This window comes from Podarcis cretensis (assembly GCF_951804945.1).
Source record: "Podarcis cretensis genome assembly, chromosome: 3".
In the NCBI taxonomy this organism is placed as follows: domain Eukaryota; kingdom Metazoa; phylum Chordata; class Lepidosauria; order Squamata; family Lacertidae; genus Podarcis; species Podarcis cretensis.
Genome location: NC_137172.1, coordinates 122,028,275 through 122,051,581, shown reverse-complemented (window position 1 = coordinate 122,051,581; position 23,307 = coordinate 122,028,275). Strand labels below are relative to the sequence as shown.

At 42.5% G+C, this 23,307-nt stretch overlaps 1 long non-coding RNA gene across 1 annotated transcript in view; it reads right to left on the bottom strand.

Annotated features, from left to right (window-relative positions):
• Nucleotides 1-4,380: 4,380 nt before the first annotated feature.
• The window catches only part of LOC307212803, a 49,365-nt gene continuing 30,438 nt past the window's right edge, over nucleotides 4,381-23,307 (bottom strand). Inside the window, exons 2-3 of the long non-coding RNA XR_013837232.1 lie at nucleotides 14,125-14,165; nucleotides 4,381-4,489 (exon numbers count right to left, since the gene is read on the bottom strand). This is a non-coding gene — a long non-coding RNA (uncharacterized lncRNA). The remainder of the gene's footprint in view (nucleotides 4,490-14,124; nucleotides 14,166-23,307) is intronic.

The window sequence follows — 23,307 nt, the reverse complement described above, 5'->3', positions numbered from 1 at the left end:
TCATTCTGCTGCGTGGGACTACAGCAGTTGGCAGGGAGCGAGCACTTACCTGACTTCCCTGCTGTGGCCTTGCTGCAGAGGTGGAGCACGAGGGAGGAGGCGGCAGCTAGATCAGTGTGGTGCAGACACAATGGCAGAACCAATCTGGTGCTCCCATCTGTGTGTTTTCACTGTGCCAGACTTGCTGCCTCGTTGCTCCTCTTCCTCCCAGTAAGCCATAGTGATGCCGGTGATGGGAGGTCAGGTAAGTCTCGATACCTTGCCAGCCACTGCTGAGTGGGAACCTGAACTTCTGCCCTAAAGTCTTGTCTTGACAACAGCACTGGCCAGCATCATTACCATCAGCTGACCACTGAAACCATCTGAAACTCCTCCCAGCCCCTGTTTCTGGAGGGAAGACCATGTCATCTACTGCTGGGGACCAGATGAGTCTCCCATAAACACTTAATAAAATGACATATGGTGTTTTTGTGGCTGCTAGGCATTAGCTATGCCACCGCCAAAGTTAAATAAGAACACTTAAGAAGAGTGCTGTTGAATCAAAGAATAGGCTCACTTCTGGTCCTTCATCCTGCATCTCAAAACCACAATCCTATCATGGAGGCAAGGCTTGTGAGAGCCAGCATGGTGTAGTGGTTATGAACGGTGGACTCGTAATCTGGTGAACCGGGTTTGCTTCCCCGCTCCTCCACATGCAACTGCTGGATAACCTTGGGCTAGTCACACTTCTCTGAAGTCTCTCAGCCTCACTCACCCCACAGAGTGTTTGTTGTGGGGGAGGAAAGGAAAGGAGATTGTGAGTCACTTTGAGACTCCTTCGGGTAGTGATAAAGCGGGATATCAAATCCAAACTCCTCCTCCTCCTCCTCCTCCTCCTCCTCCTCCTCCTCCTCCTCTTCTCCCCAGCTGCTTTCCCTTGAGCAATAAGTATTCCAGGGCATCCAGCCTACGTACCTGGAGGTGCAACATACTGAGCATAGCTAGTGCAGTGGTACCTCGGGTTAAGTACTTAATTCGTTCTGGAGGTCCGTACTTAACCTGAAACTGTTCTTAACCTGAAGCACCACTTTAGCTAATGGGGCCTCCTGCTGCCGCCGCACCGCCGGAGCACGATTTCTGTTCTCATCCTGAGGCAAAGTTCTTAACCTGAAGCACTATTTCTGGGTTAGCGGAGTCTGTAACCTGAAGCGTATATAACCTGAAGTGTATGTAACCTGAGGTACCACTGTAGAATCAACCTCCATCAATTAATCAAAATAGAAAATAAAATAATGCATAAATAATACGTAAATAAATTTGTCTTAATCCCCCTTTTAAAACCATCTAAGCCATCACCACACTTAATGGCAGAAAAATTCCATAAATTAAGTGGAGATCTACCTTTTCTTTTTCTTTTTCTTTTTCTTTTTCTTTTTCTTTTCTTTTTCTTTTCTTTTTCTTTTTCTTTTCTTTTCTTTTCTTTTCTTTTTTTTTTTGCCTTTTCCTGAGTCTGCTGCTAATGCACTATATTGGATGAAGGTATCTAGCTACTTTCTCAACATCAGAGATAATTCTGTAAACTTTGATCATGCCCTGGGCCAGCCCGCCCATCAGGCAGACTGAAACAGCCACCTGAGGTCACAGAATCCCATGGGACAGCATCCCAAGGATACCCCGCCTGACCCCCCCCCCCGTCACTGCCCTGGGGATATATGGTGGCGGCGGCAGCAACAACTTCTGGCAAGATCTCACTAGATCTCATGGTTGCTCTTTTCTGCACACTTTCCCCACTTCTTTTCTGACTAGACCTCTCCAGCTCAGAAGCCATTGGGTACCCAGATTGCAAGCATAACACAATCACTCTGTACTGAAAATAAAACATTCAATAGTTCACATTATTTAGAGCCAGGACCTTTGTCACACTGTCATTTAGGCTGCATCCAAGGCAGGTAATTTTCCTATACCTCATCTTAGGTGAACTACTGCTTCAGTGCAATGAACAGAAATTCAGATAAGAACAATGCTGGGGAAAGCTGTGGTGTGATATTTCATGTGCCAGCACTGCAACCCCTTTTTTTTTAAAAAAATGATATTTATTACTTTTAAAACTTACAAAAAAGAAGAAAGAGAAAAAAGGAACAAAAGAAACAATACAATATAGACAATACAAAACACAACCTTAACACCTAAACACAATAAACTAAACAAAACAAAAGCAATTTAAAAACACACATCATACATTTACCATAATCTGTCTTTCATTCCCTTGTTTCATTGACCTCCTCTCACCTCCCTTTTTGTATTCCACTTCTATAAGTTATCTCAGCAAATCCTTTATCTTAAAATGTTTTTAATCTTATTCCCCATTAAAACTAATATACCTATTTACACTTAACCTCTTAAAACATTTCCACTAAGGCCAAAAAAATTCATTCCAAGATTTTTCTATCCCCCATTAAATTTTACAAAATTTCCCTATATAGACTTTAAATTTCCCTATATAGACTTTAAATTTTTTCTTTGTGCTTGGATCACAGCATGGAATCCCGTGCCTTTCTTGAACACACCTGGAGGAGCATCCCAAAGAATAAAAAAGTCTAGAGAAACCACCGCAACACAGAAAGCTTCCACATTTCTAACCTGGCCTGCCTCACGGCACCCCTTATCCCTCCCAGTGAGCAGTCCCTAATTTTGATCAAGCACCAGCTCTACCTTCAAGCAGGTTTTTTACAGCTGGAAATATAGGTTTATAATGAAAATGCTGACACAACCTTAACTATAGAGGTACTAGCTGGCAATAGCATAATAAATAATGTGGGAAATATTTTACACTTCAAGGCAATTACATGTTCAGCCATCTTTAGGATATCTGGCCCATGAAGGGTAAGGATTAGGTTTGCTTGACAAGTGTAAAAGACCCATGACTCATGACTGCTGGGAGGCACAAATGAATTACCAGGGCTGAGTGAGAGACTGGTAATCACCTGTCATTGCTAAAAAATATTATGTTTATTTGGAAAGAGATAGTAAACAGGAACGGTGGTGGGAGTTGGTGTTTCTTGTGTGTGAGGAGGGAGGAACAGATTAGAATATGCTAAACTGGCTGGGGGGGGGGGAATGATAAAAGTTTGTTAAATTGTGAAAGTTAGGCCAGGCAAATCTGCCACCGGCATTTGCACACGAAAAAGAACTCATTTTCATTCTCCATGGCAGATAAATAGGTTTTCAGTGGGCAGTGAAATGACAGCTCCTGCTCGTAAAAGATGTGGCCCAGGTAGACTGTAGTTTCACGAACTCTAATGATGCCTAAAGGCCCTGCTGCCTCTTTCAGAGCGATAACCTCTTTTACCTTTAGGGTTTCCAGATGGACATTCTCTTAAAATAAGGGACCATTTACAGTGTCATGAAACACGGGAAGCAGCTTATGTCAGAACACTCTAGATCCCTTTCCTATGCTGTCCAAGCACTGCCAGCCCAATGGAAGTAAGCACTACAGGAAATGCTTAGGCCTGCCTGCCAGCCCCCAGCCAAATTGCCCCTCTGCCTCCATAAAGGGGAGCACAATTTACCCTTTGTTCTGGTGTTGTTAGGCTGTGCATGTCCAGCCGCATGGCATAGCAGGCCATCACACGTTAAGGACTCACTCCCCATGGACACTGAGCATGTGAGCAATGGGTGACTATTTTCAACATGTGCCCATGCACATTTATTCAATGTGCATGTATCGGTGAATCAATTTATCATTCTCAAGTCTCTATATAAGGATATTTTATCATGAAAATCTATTGTAAACATTTTAGTCTTGTTGGCTTCTAAGACTTGATTGTATATAGCAATAAAGCAAAACATTTTGTATTGCACTGTTTTTCCTAAATTTTGCACTGCTTACTAGGTTTCATTGACCAGGATCAATTCCTTCCTTTGTCCCACAGCTGAATGGCCACGCCACATTTTCTGCTGGCCAACTTGGAGGTACTTCTTGAATAATGCCTTCTGTGGGATTGCTGCTTGTTGTTGTTGTTGTTTAGTTGTTTAGTCATGTCCGACTCTTCGTGACCCCATGGACCAGAGCACGCCAGGCACTCCTGTCTTCCACGGCCTCCCGCAGTTTGGTCAAACTCATGCTGGTAGCTTCGAGAACACTGTCCCACCATCTCGTCCTCTGCCGTCCTCTTCTCCTTGTGCCCTCAATCTTTCCCAGCATCAGGGTCTTTTCCAGGGAGTCTTGGCATTAAGAGACAATCCAGATTTACCCCAATCCATTAAAAAAAACCTGTTGCCAATTACCCATTTGTGAGATTAAGCCGCTGTTGGCCATATAAAATGGCCTTGACATAAATAAAAGTAAAACTTGTACAAGGCACTAAAAATATGTTATTGTTGAATAAAACATCAACTCAGAGCTCTACATTGTTCAGTAGACATCACTGAAAAAAATTATATTGAAGTCAAGTGAACAAACTAATACTTTATGAACAGTCTTTACCTTTGATGTGGTCTTCCAACAAACCTGTCAAAAGACAAATGATTCAAATTTCATGTTTTCGGAAGCAAATTGAATCATCCCAATTTTTGTCCCTGGCGATGTTATTATATCACCCTCTGTGTTTATACAGACATGCCGTGTTTAAATGACAGATAATGGCATGATTGCTTAAGACACTTAAAATAATGTGACACCAATTTATTAACATTAGAAATAAAGCCTTTGAAAAGGACCTTGAGCATTATATTAGCATTGATGTGTCAATCCTTTACTTGAAGGATGGTAAGCCTGAGTCCCAGCACAGTCTTAATTAACAGGAAATAATTAGTATCTTTTTCCCCAGCTGTGAATTTGAGGGGTTTTTTCAACTGAATCCATTGATTGATAATTACAGTGGAGTTACATGTAGTAAAACTCCCAGTATTGCAATTTCTAATTGGCCTTTAAGGACATTTTACTGTTTCAGATACTTTGTTCCAGAGTTCAGTTCTGATTTTTTTTTTTTCCTTTTCTGAACAATTTAATAAGGACACTTTTCTCTAAAAGGTAATGGGATTGTAGAAAAGAATGTGCCGTATATATGTGTGTGTTTCATTGCAGATGCTATTAAAATAAACAGTTGTGGTGCTTTCTGTGTTTTAATTCGTATAATTTTTAATTTAATTTGACAATTGTATGTGTTTCAGTTGCTTTTATGTTTTGTAAATACATTGCAATGGCTGAGGCTGATGCAAATATCTATAATTTATCCATATAGTCTATCCATCTTTCTCCACAGACACAAGCCAGTTCCTCAGAGATGTGTGAGGAAAAGGGGACATCTACAGAGCAAGTGGTTTCAATGTGTAGTGGCATGGAACTCTGAGGACCCAGGAACTGCCTGGGCCAGCAATGGTGATCCCTCTGGCCCTCCAGATGTTGCTGGACTACAGCTTTGAGAAGATCCTGCCAGCATGGCGGATGGTCATGGATGATGGGAGTTGTAGTCCAGCAGTATCTGGAGAACCACAGCTTCTCCATCCCTGCTTTATGCGCACAAGGGTCATTCCCCAGTCGCTCTCGTACTAAAGACCAGCAGCCCATGTACAAAGGAAACCCTGTAAGTTTGCTGAAATCAGGACAAGTATGCTGAGGTGAAGGGCAATTTGGTGCCCTCTCCAAAGGCACATGCAGAGGTTAGTTGGATTTGCAGTTGAATCTTACTCTAATACAGGTGAAAGGAAAGTATCTTCCACTGTGCTTGAGGGCAGGCATGGCACTCACAGCTCTGTCCCCTCCCCGCCTTTCAACATCACTTGCCTGAGGCAGCTGCCTCACTGCCTCATCCTAGACCCTGGCTGGAATCCTGCAAAAACTAGGACCTTTCTCACAGTGTACATCAGCTAGAGTTGAGTTTTAATGACAAGCAGCCATTAGGATGTATAGCAGTGGTTCTCAAAGGGTGTGGCGAGCCACAGTGTGTGGCAGGAGAGGATGGCAAGTGTGGTGGGAACATTCAAGGACAATCAATGAAACACTTAAACATTTCAGTGCAGTATAGTATAGAATACTATAGTACCAAAATATTTATTTATTTATTTGCAGAATATGGATAGATATCTTTTCAAAATGAGAGTAAGAGCATCAACTGATACTGTGGACAATCTTAGTTGTGATCCGGAATCGCCATTCAAACAGAGTGCTGGAAAATAGCATGGCTATTCTTCTACAGTTCTCCATGACATATTGTTGTGAACTGCGATTTTCAAGTATGACAAATATGAAAGATCAGAAAAGAGAAAGGCTTCTTTGGGCTGAGGAGATGAGATTATTATTGTCTCAAATTAGACCTAATATAAATGAGATTATCTGGCAAAAGGAAGCTTACACCACTCATTGAGTTTGTACACGTTATGAAAGGCTCGTTAATAATTATATTTGGGAATGATTCTTATGTAGTTACATTGTTTTATATTTTCTTGATGTCCCATGATCACTGGGGTGCCAACTTGAACAAAATACTGTGGGGACCTCGCCTTGCATAATGAATCATATGACACAGTGCGCACACACCATTTAAATGGGAATGCCCATCAACTTTGTGGGAGCCAAAGCCCCCACAGCCCCTAGGAGCTGGTTCCTATGCATGATCATATTATAAAGTAGTCGTGTTCTGTGTTACAAATCAAGCACTGCTAGGAGTTGTTGCCTTTTGTTTGCCAGTGTGTTTCTTATCCTTAAGAGATTTGGTGTGGCGCGAGCAAATTTTTCATTCTGAAAATGTGACCCAGAGACAAAAGTTTGAGATCCACTGATGCTTGGGAAGCATGCCCAAACCAAGGAGGAATTAAACCCCTAGTTTTCAATGAACTTGATGTGCTGCCAAAGTACAGAGCCATGCTTTCATTGTCAGATTAACATAAGCAGAGCAAGCTGCTATTCACCTGTGACATTTACTCCATGGATGTTGGTAAGGAACCTTGACAGATGACTGCAGTCACCATTATATAATATATCTATCTCTGATGATAATTCATATCGGCTCAGTCACTTCATGCCAGAGAACACTGCACAGCTTCCTACACAATGAAGATGTCGGTTTGCTTACTCACACACTTGCCATGTCTTGGCTGCTCGTGCATCTTTCTCAGCAGTGATATGCTTGAGCTACCAACTTATTCAGAATGCCTCTGTTGCATTTCAACCGCACAACCTCTTTCATTTCAGTCATCAGTGTAAGGACATCAACTATACTAGAGCCCTGGCCAATTGTTCATTTAGGTACAAATGTCTGTGTGCATGCACACTGGGGAGGTACATGGACCTTGCATCTGTAGCTGTGCGTTTTTTAAAAAAATTCCAATCTGTTTCTGAGTCGCTCTGTGTTCTCTGTCCTTTGATCTGTGCTTTGGATTCCATGCTGCTCTGTATAAAATGAAGCTCCGTTTTCCTCATTCAGTATAATGGGGTATCTAAAAAATAGCTATATCCATTTCCCCATAACTTAAAAATATCTTCAGCTGTTGTGCTTTAACAAAAAGTGATCCAGAGCTCTTCTATTTTTTTAAAAATAATATTTATTACCTTTTTCAACAATTTAAACACTACAAAAAATAAAAACAATACAATACAATACAATACCAAAAAATGAAAAAAAAACACTAACATTAAACTAACAAAACAAAACAAACACAGTTTAATACACATCAAATAATTTCAATATCTTATCTTTCATTCACTTATTTCCGCGACCTCCTCACACCTCCCTTTTTGTATTCCACTTCTATTAATTTTTCCAGCAATTCCTTTCCATCTTCCTCTATTTTTAATCCTATAATTATCTTAACACATTCTAACCTTATTTTCCCTTTAATACTCTATTAATCTATTTATCCTTAATTCCTTATAACATTTCTACTAAAGCCATATAACTTTATTCCAACATTTTCCTAACATTCATTAATTTTACAGTATTTCCGTAAATAGTCTTTAAACTTTTTCCAGTCTTCTTCCACGACTCTTCTCCCTGGTCTCGGATTCTGCCAGTCATTTCCACCAATTCCATGTAGTTCATCGACTTCATCTGCCATTCTTCCCGGGTGGGTAAATCTTGTGTCTTCCAATATTTTGCGATGAGTATTCTTGCTGCTGTTGTTGCATACATAAAGAAAGTTCTATCCTTCTTTGGCACCAATTGGCCGACCATGCCCAGGAGGAAGGCCTCTGGTTTCTTCAGGAAGGTATATTTAAATACCTTTTTCATTTCATTATAAATCATCTCCCAGAATGTCTTAATCCTTGGGCATGTCCACCAAAGGTGAAAGAATGTACCTTCAATCTCATTACATTTCCAACATTTATTATCGGGCAAATGGTAAATTTTTGCAAGCTTGACTGGTGTCATGTACCACCTATAAATCATTTTCATTAAGTTTTCTCTTAGGGCATTATATGCCGTAAATTTCATACCTGTGGTCCATAACTGTTCCCAGTCAGCCATCATTATGTTATGTCCAACATCTTGTGCCCATTTAATCATAACTGATTTCACCATTTCATCCTGAGTGTTCCATCTCAGCAACAAGTTATACATTTCTAACAAATGCTTAGTTTTTGGATCAAACAATTCTGTTTCCAATTTTGATTTTTCCACCTGGAAGCCAACTTTTTTGTCCGAATTATATGCCTCCATTATTTGGTAATAATGAAGCCAATCTCGCACTTTATTTTTCAAATTTTCAAAGCTCTGCAATTTTATTCTGTCTCCATCTTGTTCCAAAATTTCCCAATATTTCGGCCATTTGGCCTCCATATCGAGTATTTTCTGTGCCTTCGCTTCCATTGGTGACAACCATCTTGGGGTTTTCTTTTCTAACAAACCCTTATATCTTATCCAAAAATTAAACAATGCTTTTCTAACAATGTGATTTTTAAACGCTTTATGTGCTTTTACCTTATCATACCACAAATATGCATGCCAACCAAATACATTATTAAAACCTTCTAAATCCAACACGTCTGTGTTTTCAAGAAGCAGCCATTCTCTCGGCCAGCAAAAAGCAGCTGATTCATAATATAGTTTAAGGTCTGGCAGGGCAAATCCACCTCTTTCTTTAGCATCAGTTAATATCTTAAATTTTATTCGAGGCTTCTTGCCCTGCCAAACAAATCTAGAAATATCTTTCTGCCACTTCTTGAAACAATCCATCTTATCCAAAATTTGCAATGTTTGAAACAAAAACAACATCCTTGGCAGCACATTCATTTTTATCACAGCAATTCAGCCTAACAATGATAACTTCAAATTTGTCCATATTTCTAAATCCTTTTTCACTTCAGTCCAACATTTTTCATAATTATCCTTAAATAAATTCACATTTTTGGCTGTCATATTTACCCCTAAATATTTCACTTTCTTAACCAATGTTAATCCTGTCTCCTCCTGAAACTTTTCTCTCTCATTCACAGTTAATTTTTTCTCTAAAACCTTAGTTTTCAACTTGTTCAACTTAAAACCTGCTACCTGTCCAAATTCTTGAATCAGTTCCAATACCCTTTTAGTACTAGATTCTGGCTCCTGTAAAGTCAACACTAAGTCATCAGCAAATGCTTTCAGTTTGTACTGTTTAACTCCCACTTGTATACCTTTAACCTCTTGGTCCTTTCTAATCATATTTAACAAAACCTCCAGGACTGATATAAAGAGCAATGGAGAGATTGGGCAACCTTGTCGTGTCCCTTTCTCAATCTTAAATTCTTCTGTCACCACATTGTTCACGATTAGTTTTGCCTTTTGTTCTGAGTAAATTGCACCTATACCATTTTCAAAACCTTGGCCTACCCCCATCCCCTGTAGGTTCTTCTTCATAAAACTCCATGAGATGTTGTCAAAGGCTTTCTCTGCATCCACAAATATCAAAACTGCCTTGGTATTGATATTCACTTGTAATTTTTCTAAAATATTAATTATATTCCTCATGTTGTCAGACAAATGTCTGCCCGGGAGAAAGCCCACTTGGTCTTTATGAATTTCTTCTACTAGAACCTTTTTTAGTCTTTTAGCCAAAATGTCTGCAAAAAATTTGTAATCCACATTAAGCAGCGATATGGGGCGGTAGTTCTTAAGCTGTGTCTTTTCAGTCTCTATTTTTGGTATAAGTGTAATGTAAGCTTCCTTCCACGACTTTGGTGCCTTTCTCCCTTCCAAAATTTTGTTACAGACTTCCTTCAATGGTTGTATTAACCATTCTTTCAAAGATCTGTAGTATCTTGAAGTCAAACCATCTGGTCCTGGAGATTTACCTAATTGCATATTCTGGATGGCCCCTTCCACCTCCTGATCCGTTATTTTATAATTCAACATTAGCTGTTTTTCCTGAGAAATTTTGTGTAGTCCATTTATTTTCAGAAATTGATCAATGTCCATTTCTTTCTGCTTCTCTTCTATGCTCCATGAGCAACTTTTTGGACAGTCTTATTGTAAAGCTTATGAAATCAGAGAAACATATATGAAAATTTAAGTTTAGAAACAACAGAGCAATGTAAGGCGGCGAGGGGGCTGATCCCACTCAAGGGGTTATTAACACACTTTGACTTGGAGCGATGAAAGACCTCTGAATCACCCCAATTTCCCTTGTTATTTGGCTCCCACATACACCCCCTAGTTTGTGTGTGTGTGCGTGTGTGTAATAAAATATAATAAACATTGCCATAATATAATATCAACATTAAAAAATTACATCTAGCTAATCCGACTATATGCCATATAAAATCAAATCAAAATGCTGTGAAAATAAATGCAACCATTTTGGAGCAACAGAGCAATACACTAGGGGGGATTGCTCGAACCCATCGCACATTGAAAGACGGCATGAGGCAGTCACACTATGTGGTCTCCAGTACCAATGAACATGCCAGCTGGGCACACACGTCTCTGGTCCTGGGCCAATCAGCATCCTTCATTTTGTGGAGAAACTATATGTTTCTTTCACATGGCTTCAGAATGCAGAGGTGGATTTAAAGGAGTGAGAACAGTTTGCCTGCACTGGGTGATGAGCTGAGAGCAGGGCCGTCTTTAGCAGATGCAGCACCGGGGTGCAAATATCCACTCAGCACCCCCAAATTACCACAGATGGGGGGAGAAGCTGTGCACTGCCAGCCATGGGTGTGTGCGCGCAACTCTCCCCCATGCCGCTGTATAGTTGGTGTGACACAGCTTCCACCCTAAGCCTCTGCAGGGATTGCTCTCGTCCCACGGAGGCTTGGGAAGGAAGCTGAACATAGGCTTGACAGGGCACAGCTAGTGGGCGTGCAGGGAAAGGGGAGGCTGCCAGCAAAGCCGCGCAGCTCCCCCACTCACTGGGGCATCCCTGACAGACCAGCGCCCTGGCACAATGCACCACTAGGCCGTATGGGAAAGATGGCTCTGGCTGAGAGGGTGCTGTGGGGGGCATCATGACAATGATGCTCAATGGAGGGTGTGAGTCAGGGGCACCAAATTTTGGTGTCGCACAGGGCACCACTAAAATTTGAAAGGCCAAAGTCAGCCACTGCAGAATGCACAGCGTGACTTATTGCTGTTAAAGGCAGCAAAGGGGATACTCTAAGAGCAGCAGCAAAGGAAGAGCAGGGACTGTGTTTCCAATGCCCTCATTCCATCAGCACAAAGATTTGCTGCTTACACAATGGCACTTTCCCTCCTCTCCTCCCCTGCCCACTACACCCTCTCCTAACTTGCCCCAAATGATTTAGTGGGGAGAAGAAGGAGTGCAGTGCAGCAAGGCCCCCTGTCATATAAGACAAGACAAGGTGGAACAAGGTCCCGGCAGAGGGTAGGCAGGGCTTGGCAGGGCTCAGGCTGTGCTCTGGAAAACACAGAGCTCTGACATTGCTCCAGCAAGGAGCAAGCTGGAACTGAGCTCTTCTGTAGCAGCAACAGCAGCAGGTGCAACCTAGTTGTTCGTGGCACCTCTTAGTGGCTCCCAACTTTCTCCGGTAACCTCCTGCTGTGATATCCATGTTAGGAGATGGCAGAGCCACATCCTCAGGCCGGGGTGGGTGGGGGCAGGCATTGGCTCCATTGGCTCACCTCAGCGCACTCCTGGGTCCAACCCTGCATGTCCCTCTCCTTCTGCTGTCACCACCCTCCTTTCCTGAAGAGGGACACCAGGGGCACGAAAGGGAGAAAGTTCCATTGTGCAAGCAGAAGCGACTTAGCAGCACTACTGCAGATGCAACACAATACACAGCCTACTCGAAGCCTGATGACCACAGTGGAAAGGGACCCTGAAGGCACAAGGTAAGGTTTCTACGGCAGATGTGTGCCCACAGGTTCCATGCTGGCAACTTCTGGCGTACAATGTCTGGAATCAGCTCTCTGGGGTTTCAGACAGGGCACACATCTGGAGATGGCCAAGATAGAATCTGAGACCTCCTGCATACAAAGTGGATGCTCAACCACTGAGAGATGGGCCCTTGTGCTTTCTTCCCCAAAGTGCCTCTGCTGTGCTGGGGGAGTTCACTGTTGGCCAAGTAGATCTCTCTCTGCAAGGGGTGAAGCCTTTGTTACTCTTCAGTATATCATAAGGGAGACATTAAACATGCTTTCTGAGCATTCAGGAGGTTCAGAACACCTTCGTTTGCGATTATTTTTAGTACAAATACTGCTTTTCTTTTCTTTTTTTTAAAAGGTGCTTGCTCAACAGTTTACTTCACCAGAAACACAACTGAATCACAGCAAAATGTTTTAGCAATCAAGACACAAAATTTTAGCTTTGATTGTTTTGAGAAGTATCAAGGTGCTTTATTTCATATTTCATTCTTTCTACACACACGAGAGAGCGAGAGAGCGAGAGAGCGAGAGCAGAGAGTGGGGCTGTTCTGCAGCACTTCTACAGGGATCTCAATCAAAGAAATGTGTATTACATTTTGATTCATGGACATTTTTATTGCCAGGTGGAGCTAGAAGAGGGATTGGGAAAAGGAATCTCAACAGGTTTCTCTTAGCCTCTCCAACACTGGAGGGCTTATGAGAGCAGCCTTTTGATTCTCCACTGTTCATCGATCAACCCTGCTGCTACACAGTGCCCAATGCCTCATTTAGGGGTTTTTTTTTAAAGGTTAAAATAACACCTAGTTTCTTAAGAATGTTAAAGCAAATCTAAAATGCAGGCTAGCAAGTATATACATGCTGTAATGGGCATATTATTTGAGTAGCAGCTATGGTAAGTTGTAGAAACTGCAGCTGAAGGTGAAGCATGGCTGTATCACTGGAAGAAAGAGCATTTATGGGAGTCCGATTTATGATTCTGAGTTTTGTTTTAGGTAGGTTGTAAGTAATTTTTATTCTATGGTTTTAACTTTTTTTTAAAAAAATTAAGCTGTTACAAGTGCCTTATTGGCTATGCTGCAGGATATATGTTTTAGATATATTTACTTATGTGCTTACTTGCCGAAAATCCAGTGACACCACTGGAACCCAGCTGGTTCTGCATGCGGTGCTGCTATAGTTCAGAGATTTCTTAACCAAAAATGCAGTCCAGAAAGTTGCATGTATTTTAGCTTGTGAGTCACCTGCCTCGAAGGTTGGTAGGGTTAAAACTGCATAAATCGTCATTTTTGTGCTTCTGCTTTTCACCTGAAGTCATGCTGCATCCTGGAACTGGAAATCTTTAAGTTGTGCTCCTGCTGCATTTATGCACAGTGGGCTGTACCAAATGATAGTGTTACATTCATGTAGTGGTCAGGGCACTTAATTTTCACAGGTTTCTCCTACTGGCAGCATGTCCCCTGCACCCCGTTGTGGTCCTGATGACTGCAGGGGGTGTGGGGACAGCAAAAACCAGATTCTCCAATTTATGGGAGCAGAAGCATTTTCTGCTAAGGCATTGGGTATAAATCAATATGCTTACCTGGCCTTGGTATGCAAGTTGATATCACAGAGTTTGGTGAGATTGCAGAAGATGGTTTTGTGCAAAAGAGTAAAGATATCCTCAAATTTAATTTGGCTTGGTGTGAGGGAATTAAAATGTTTCAAGAAGGAAATATCATGAGAATGTCAGAAGCAAAGAGTAATTTAAATGGTTTCCTTGCTTAGGCTGCATTCCTCCTTTGAAGTCCAGAGCGACATTCATTTACATAAGTGAAAATAGATTTTATATATAATATTGTACCAGCCATACCTGAGCAAAGAACAGAACAGTTACTCGATATGTGGTGCCTCCTGAGAAAGAAAAGGATTTGAAAACATGAAGTACATACCAACTCAGAGTAAGTTTTTATTTGAAAATCTGGCTACATCTACTACACCTTCCTCTAACAATGAGACATAGAATTGTGGATAATTTTTCTACTACAACCTCTGAATCCTTTTCCCACCAATAAAATGCACTGTATATTCTGGCAGATGTGCAGTTTCATATCAATGAGAGGGGAACAGGCAAAATGAACTCTAGAACAAACTCAGCATATTCATTTTAAAGCTTTCAAAATCTGCCTCCTTTAAACCTGAGCCAGTATTTTCAGTTTTAACCATTTTGGGGTTGTTTGTGACCAAGGAGCAGAGTTTTCTCATTTTTTCATTCTAAGGTTTACAAGTAAGTCATTCCAATTTGCATCCTTGGTATTCATCTCACATAGAGGTGGGTGAGTGGGATTCTTACTCATTTTTGTGTCTCTAGAGTAAAACGCACCAAAAGTAAATTTAAAAATGAATTCTCTTACAAAATCACCTCATTTTTGTTTAAAAGCATTTAGCATAATAGAATTTTAATAGAATAAAATTAAAAGCATTTAGCATAATAGAATTTTAATAGAATAAAATTAAAAGTATTTAGCATAATAGTGAAACAGCACTTAAAGGTGGGGGACTTGCAGGATTTTTAAACATTTCTTTTTATCCACGTACCAATCCTCTCAATTTTCACCATACGTTTAAAATCTATTTGATCACATTCTGAAATCTTGAAGTGCTACTGGAATTGAAGTACAGTGGTACCTCGGGTTAAGTACTTAATTCGTTCCAGAGGTCCGTTCTTAACCTGAAACTGTTCTTAACCTGAAGCACCACTTTAGCTAATGGGGCCTCCTGCTGCCGCCGCTCTGCCAGAGCACAATTTCTGTTCTCATCCTGAAGCAAAGTTCTTAACCCAAGGTAATATTTCTGTTATGTACTGAAGTTCTCACCCTGGGCCAGCAGGGGGATATTGTAGATAGTTATGCAAAGAAGGGATCGAAAGTGACGTTCAGTGATTGGATAGTTTTAGAAAATTGTTACAGTTACATTGTACTGGAGCTCTATATAAGCAGGCTGACCGAACCTGTCAGTTCAGTTCTGTTCTGGCCTGTGAATAAACAAGAGCTGTTTGAAGAATCGCTGTGTCTTCTGATATGTTCACCCACAACTTAACAATTTCTGGGTTAGTGGAGTCTGTAACCTGAAGCGTATGTAACCTGAAAAGTATGTAACCCAAGGCACCGAAATGGAAACCCAATGGAACCAAAAGTGTATCACAATCGTGGAACAATTACAGAATGGAACTGCAGAAATCCAGTCATCTGTACCAGCTCCTACACTGGCCAGCTTCAACACCTTTTCTCTCCACTTTTGTATTCTGTTGAATTATTTGTTTGCGCTGATACTTGTGCCACCCAAGGCCAAGAAGTATAGTACAGTGTGAAATTATATGGCCTCTTCAATGGAGCAATCAGCACAAGTTGTCCATCAGACATCCAGTAAGCAGTTGGTTCAATCTTTAACACATTCATTTTATAGCTCCACATGAGATCTAATTACAGTTTTATTAGTAGGGCTGGTATTAACTGTCAGTAATTGCTATATATTCAATTTAGGATTTGCCACTTAAATTGGGCTTCCACTATTTAACCAGGTGCCCTCTTTTATTACGGAACACATTCAAATGTGATGTTCCAACGTCATATGCCAGTGAACACTTTCTCCATTCTCAACATAATGGGTCTGAGCATTGTGTTTAGGAAGATACACTGTGCATAAAACATCTCCAGTAGGTTGACCTTCGGGGAGATTTTGCTGAGGAACTGAGCAACTCCCACAGCCATCAAAGCCTGCATGGTTCTGCTGCAGTAAGGACTGCCAGGTCTTTGCTCAGACTTGGGGATTTTTAATCATGTGTCCATGTGCCACTTTGTTCTTCTCTTCACTTCAGACACAATACTTATCAATAGAGCCACCTTCACACCTTCCTATGACCACTGAAAAGTGTCCAATACTCAAATGTAGACACAACCATGTACAACTCTCCTTTTCCAAGAGTCAAATTTCCATTATATTTACCAAGCCACCACTTCTGTCTCCACAGACACTTTGAAAAAACCTCAAATCTGTACTTGTGAGTTAAAATAATGTTAAATCAGTTATATTCACCAGCAACTTCCTCATCTCTGTGCATCAAGTTCCTTCACTCTCTCCTTCCAAATCCCACAGCAAAGCCCACTCCCTTTTCTTTTTTTAAAAAAGATGCTGCCAGAGCTTTACTGGCACTTATATCAGATCCTCTGCCATTCACCATTCTCAGTTCTTGCCCTTTCCTTTCACCCTGCCTTTAATATCTAACGCCGACTGCAAAGACTCAGATTAAGCCCCGTGTCACTCCTTTGTTCAGCACAGCACCTAGTACAATAGGGACAAGGTGAAGTCGTTTTTGCTTTACTGACAAACAAATAAGTGGTTGTGTGTGCCAAAAAAAGGAAGCTGGTGTAGCAGGGTTGACAGTAATGAAATCCAACTTTTTTTGGACGGTCTTTTCACTAAAATAAGCAGATATGATCAAACGTATGCAGGCAGCTGGTCTGCTGAGTTAAGAAAGTGCCATTTTCCCACAGACACATTTCAGAAGAGTGGTGTGTTTTAAATGTGTTTGTCAGTCTTTTCACTGTCAGTTTAGATCTCTAGCCGTAGCGATTCTTGCTCATATGTACTGACTATCAAATCTGAGGTCAGGCATGAATTCTTCCCAGTGGCATGCAGGAAGGACGAGTGTGGGTTTTGTGCGCACACGCATGGATATACTTCTCTTCAAACAGCTGATCAAATGGGATGTAAATAACAATGAAAGCCTTGAGACTATAAAGACAGAAATATTTCTGCACCCACATGTCCAGTTCTAAGCACAATGTTTGGGTCTGGACCTGCTGATTAGGATGTCAGTTTAGGAAGTGGGGCGTGAGTGGCGCTGTGGTCTAAACCACTGAGCCTCTTGGGCTTGCCGATCAGAAGGTCGGCAGTTCGAATCCCCGCGACGGGGTGAGCTCCCATTGCTCGGTCCCAGCCCCTGCCAACCTAGCAGTTCAAAAGCACGTCAAAGTGCAAGTAGATAAATAGGTACCGCTCCGGCGGGAAGATAAATGGCGTTTCCGTGCGCTGCTCTGGTTCACCAGAAGTGGCTTAGTCTTATATAATGGGACCTTGCTATGACCATGTTGGTCACCAGATTCAGTGCCAGGTACAAATTTGTCCACCAAGCCAATGGGCTCCAGCCTGGTAGTTTTGCCTAACTCATAGCATCGTCACAACTTTGGGGGTTTAGGCATTGGGTAAATCTTAGTCTTGGGTGGAGGGGAGGTTGTAGTCTCTGCCTACCCCACCTGTTAAAGGGGTCTGGGAGGCGTGGCTTCTGCCTATATGCCCAGGCTGTGGCCAGCCCCGCAAGGGTCTCCCTATTTGATGTAAGTCATGGGACTTTCCTGCTGCCAGGTTGACCCTGGGTTGGAAATCACCTCAGATACCATACCTTTCAATGCTACTCATCCAGCCCATTGTTCTTCCTTTTATAACTTAGTTCTGTATTCCTGCTTTTACAGCCCACCTTCACCTAGATCTGATCAAATTCCTAGGTCTGATCAAATTCTGCCTACTTTCCTACTCCGAACTAGCCATGTGCTGCACTCTACACAGATGCTGCTCCCAAGTCATCGGATGGCTTTTTTAAAAAAGTGAGCCCTTCTACCAGATGTTCCCAAGTTCCCAGGTGTGCTCATCCCTCAATCAAAGCTCTCGTGACTCATACAGCAGATTGCATAGCCGCTACCCATTCAAGCTAGAGAAATTGCAAACAGTTCCACACCAGTAGAGCTGCTCTAGTGCTAGCAGGTTCCTCAGAGATGCTATTCATGAGCAATGAGGCACCTCTTATCATATTATTACTTTATGTAAAATATATGGCAATCTCCTGATACGAAAGCAGGAGAATGCTGCATTTTGCAGAACATTTGTGACAGAGTAGAAATTCCTCGGCTGGTATAAGTCTGCTTATGAAAACAGCCTGGTTCCCATACACTGGCTTTCTTGTCCTAGTGTTCTGCAAAAACTAGCCCTACATGAAATATCTCCTAAAATAACACAGTGCTCTGGCTAACTCAGAAACGTTAGCTGCTTCATTTATTGAATTGTGCAGTGCTGCAATAGATCAAGGCTTCCCCCCTCGGGTAGCATAATGCAAAAATACTCAGCCCTCTAAGAAGCTGGGCGCTGGCTACTTAGGTGTCACCTAGGTTATCACTTAGGTGTGAATAAAGACACAGGTGGCACTGTGGTCTAAGCCACTGAGTCTCTTGGGCTTGCCAATCAGAAAGTCAGCGGTTCAAATCCGCTTGACAGGGTGAGTTCCCATTGCTCTGTCCCAGCTTCTGCCAACCTAGCAGTTCGAAAGCACACCAGTGCAAGTAGATAAATAGGTATCGTGGCAATGGGAAGGTAAACAGCATTTCTCTGCACTCTGGCACTCATCACGGTGTCTCATAGTACCAAAAGTAGTTTAGTCATGTTGGCCACATGAGCTGGAAAATCTGTCTGCAGATAACAGCCGGCTCCCTCAGCCTGAAAGCGAGATGAGCGATGCACCCTATAGTCGCCTTTGACTGGATTTAACCAGAGGTCCTTTACCACTTTTTCTTCAAGGATCTCAAAATGGCATGGCATATATGGGAAAGGTTGTAGTTAGTGGTAGAGGCCATGTATCGCATGCAAAAGGTCCCTTGTGTGACTAAGTAGGGTTGGGAAAGTCAACCTGAAATACTGAAGAACCACTGCTAGTCAGTATTAATAATGCTGAGCTAGATGGACCAATTTTTGAATGATGGTGCTGGAGGAGACTCTTGAGAGTCCCATGGACTGCAAGAAGATCAAACCTCTCCATTCTGAAGGAAATCAGCCCTGAGTGCTCACTGGAAGGACAGATCCTGAAGCTGAGGCTCCAAGACTTTGGCCACCTCAAGAGAAGACTCCCTGGAAAAGACCCTGATGCTGGGAAAGATGGAGGGCACAAGAAGAAGGGGGTGACAGAGGACAAGATGGTTGGACAGTGTTCTTGAAGCTACCAGCATGAGTCTGACCAAACTGTGGGAGGCAGTGGAAGACAGGAGTCCCTGGCGTGCTCTGGTCCATGGGGTCATGAAGAGTCGGACATGACTAAATGACTAAACAACAACAAAGATGGACCAATGGCCTAACTCTGTATAGGACAGCTTCCTATGCCACCCTCCCTCCATTTTCTCCACTAGAACCCTGTGAGTGAGGGTAGAGAAACGGTTGCCTAGTAACCGCCAGGCAGAACCATAGCTACGGGGGTGCTAGCCAGCTTTTTTGTTCCGGGTGAAGCCTTCAGATGTAAGATCCATTCATTTCAATGATACAATCCCAAAAATGGGTTCATAGATTTAGTTTGTTTTTATCCCAGAACATACCGCATAATATCCCCAGTGAGTAATTCCAGTGCCTACAAGGATAAACTAATCCTGCTTGAAATATATGAGACTGGGACCTGGCCGCAACCCAGGACCTCTTGGAAGGCTGTGCAGCTGTTCACATAGATATCTGGCTGTGATCTTGTCGTGTGTATTAGTCATTCAAAGGAGGCATTTCCATCTGTCTTTAAAACAAACAATGATCGGTGATCCTAGGTTGGAGAGCTCAAGCCAAGGTAAAATGAGTCTAAGAGTGGCTACAATAGACCCAACCGCCATTCCACCTGTTTTAATGACTGTTTTTCAGATGGGTTACAGGTAGCTTAAGGCCTTCATTTGCTCTACAAATTTAACTAACATAAATTGCATACAAAACTTTTGCTCAACGTTACCTGGCCTTCTCTAGGGTTCTTTTGCAAAAGACTTATGTGGAAAAGTAAGCAAAAGTGTAACTCGATTAAACTCTGCCTTTCATTTGAGCACACACGAACACACACACACACACACACACACACACACACACTGAAAACTTTTATGACAGCTTAGACAGCTTAACTAACAAGATAATGTGCAACAAAGAGATCTGGTATTCAGCTGCTTCCCACGCCTTACCTGCAGGCCATACACCTGGCCAGGCTAGGATTAGCAACAGAATAACAGACAACTGGCAACAACCCTTCTCTGATATTGCCACAAAGCACTCACTGAAATTCAAACCTGAAATTGTAACTGTGTTCAAAGTGATAGGCTTCATCTGGATATTCTTAAGTAAGAAGGGTAAAAAAGGTGTTGGGAAGAACATGTGAAATAGGTCAGGAGATTAAGATTGGTCACGATCCTTGCCCTGGCCAGGCAACAGTCACCCTTAAGAGACAGGTAAGTGGCATAAATGTTTGGTTTGTCATGGCAATGCCCAACATGATATTCAATATTCCCCAGTGTGGACAAAGGCACAAAGACTGCCCTTCTCAGGGGCAAGGACATTGTTCAGTGTCCATTGTTATGCATATTTTAACTCATATATATGAACACAACCTGAGTACAATTTTCAGGGACCTGATGGTCACTGGTGGTGGTCACGCACAACCTCGCTTTTCAGGGGAGAATCTGGGGGTATCCCTCGGTAAATTGTTGCCCACCCTTATCACCACAGATCTCTGAGCTTTATATAAAATGGTGTATCCTAAGCCTGGTGGATTCTGTGCTGTTCCACAAGTGTCCTAGCTGGAACTGCTTGCATTTTCCTGCTGTGGCCATCAGCCCCAGTGGCAGAGAGAGCCATGGTTTGACCTCGGAGTACCAATTCATGCTCTTAATGCTTCACAGTATTTTGTGTCTGTGCACCAGGCTGCACTTGGCTCTGATCTTCTATGGGAGGCCAGTGTGTTGCTCCCATAGAGATGTCTAGCAGCTCCTTCCAATGGCTCAGCATGCTAGCTTTTCACTTTCTGAGCACACGTAGTCTACACGTGTGGCCCTTAAATTGCTTTTTTATTCAGTCGTAATGAATTAGCTCTCCCACCTTTCACTTTATTTAGTTCTTCAATGTCACTGATAAAGAATACTTTCTGCTCTTTGGGTGTTTGATCCTTCTGTTCTCAAAGCACTTCTGTTTCACCCAGAGGATTCCTTTTTTTGGTGAGCTTAGAAAGGGAAAGTGTTTGTAAATTTTCTGTCTATATGGATTCCCTCTCAGATTTCAAAAACCTAATATCTTTTTGTAGCTTTTCAAGCATGCAATTTGCTGACATTTTGAACATCCAGACTGACTTGACCTGGTTTTAACTTCTTCTTTTTAAGAATCTCCCCTCCCCTTTAAGCTTATGGGGCTATTTGATTAATAGTATGACACTTGCACGAACAGAGATTGAGATCAGTACCTTTTGCTTTTCAGACTGAAAAAATAAAATGCCATCTTGGAAGAGGTTGTATGCAGCCAAATTCTATGCAAATTTACTTGGAAGCAAGGCCAACCGTGCTCAATGGAACTTCCTCCCAAGTAAAATTGCTTTGTACATGAAGAATCAGGCTTTGATAAAGGTAGAAAAGCTAAAGTAAGGTTTTTCAACATTTGGTTCAAATTTCTGATTTCTTACCTGTCGTTTGCACATGCTGACTAGGCTTTTATCAGCTGCACATTTTTTCCTTAAATAAAAAAGTGCATCTGAAAAAACTAAGCTAGCTGAGGCACTCATTGTCTTACAGTGCCATCCTATGCATATCTGCTCAAAAGGATGTCTCCCTGACATGGTTATAGCCAAGGGGGGCAGGAGGGCAGCTGCCCCCCCCAGATCAAGTAAAACAATATAAATACTTAACTAACTGACTAACCATGTCAGTCCTGCCCCCCCAACAAACGCCCTGTCTACGCCCAAGCTCCCTGAGTTCACTGGGACTTACTCCCAGTAAGTGGGTATAGGATCGCAGCCTTAAACTCATAATGAAAAGAAATGTGATGCATTATACATGGGGCTGCCTTGGTCAGTTTTGAAACTCCCGCTGATGCAGAATTCTGTAGGCAGGTTGCTCAAGGCAATTTGAGTATATTTTGCCAGTCCTGGCCTGACTACACTGGCTGCCAATAAGTTTCCAGTGCTAGTTCAAAATGTTGGTTTTGACCTATAAAGCCTTAAACAGTGCAGGACCACAGCACCTCAAGAACCACAGGCAGACCCCATACAGGGGCATACAAAGGGGGGTGCAGCAGCACTTGTCACCCCAGGGCCTGCAACATGCATGAGCCCACACGCTCTGCGCTGTCCGCCTGTTGCCTCCTCCCCAGCTGTAGGGCAGCTGGGGCCCCACTGCATGCCCCGTCCCTATGGGCACCTATGCATGCCGTGGCCACATCTTGTCCCTATGGGCGCTGCGTCTCATCTCTATAGGTACTGCATGCCCCATGGTCACGGCACCCATAGGGTCAGGGTGCACCACCGTGGTGCCCATAGGGATGGCACGGGACGGCACGCCATCACCCCGCCCTTATGGGTGGTTTGCCCCACCCCTGGGCACTCCATCCAAGGTGCCCAAGAGGCTTCGTCCACTGCTGACCCCATATGAAGCAAGCCAGACCCTGAGATCATCATCTGAAGCCCTTCTTTGTGTGCTGTCCTAATGAGACACCCAGAGGGTGGCAACACAGGAAGGAGCATTTGTGGACTCCTTTCCCCAGGGCAGCTCACATGGCACCTTCATTATCTTTAGGTACCAGGCAAAAACCTTTCTATCCTCACAGGCCTTGGGCTGATTAAACAAGCTATGGCCTTTTAAACTATGGGGATGGTCTTGGTTTTTTGCTTATTGTGTTGTTACACAATACATTTTGCGTTACGTTGTAAACCACCTTGTGATTTTCAGCTGAAGGGTGATATAAAAATTTTAACAGCAGCAGCAGCAGCAGCAGCTACAACAATAGCTTTTTAAAGAATGCAAAAACTATACGTCTACATTGTGTTAGAAAACAGCCAATGGCTGATGATCCCCTTTGTAATATGTTTGCTCCGAGAGGCAACTGCCATGCCACTGCTGGAAACAGAATGTGGGGTTCTATCTAGCAGGGCATTACACACCCAAAAAACATTTCACAAATGAAGATAACAGCATCACAATTCATGAAAGAAGAATCACTATTTAAGCTGACCCCC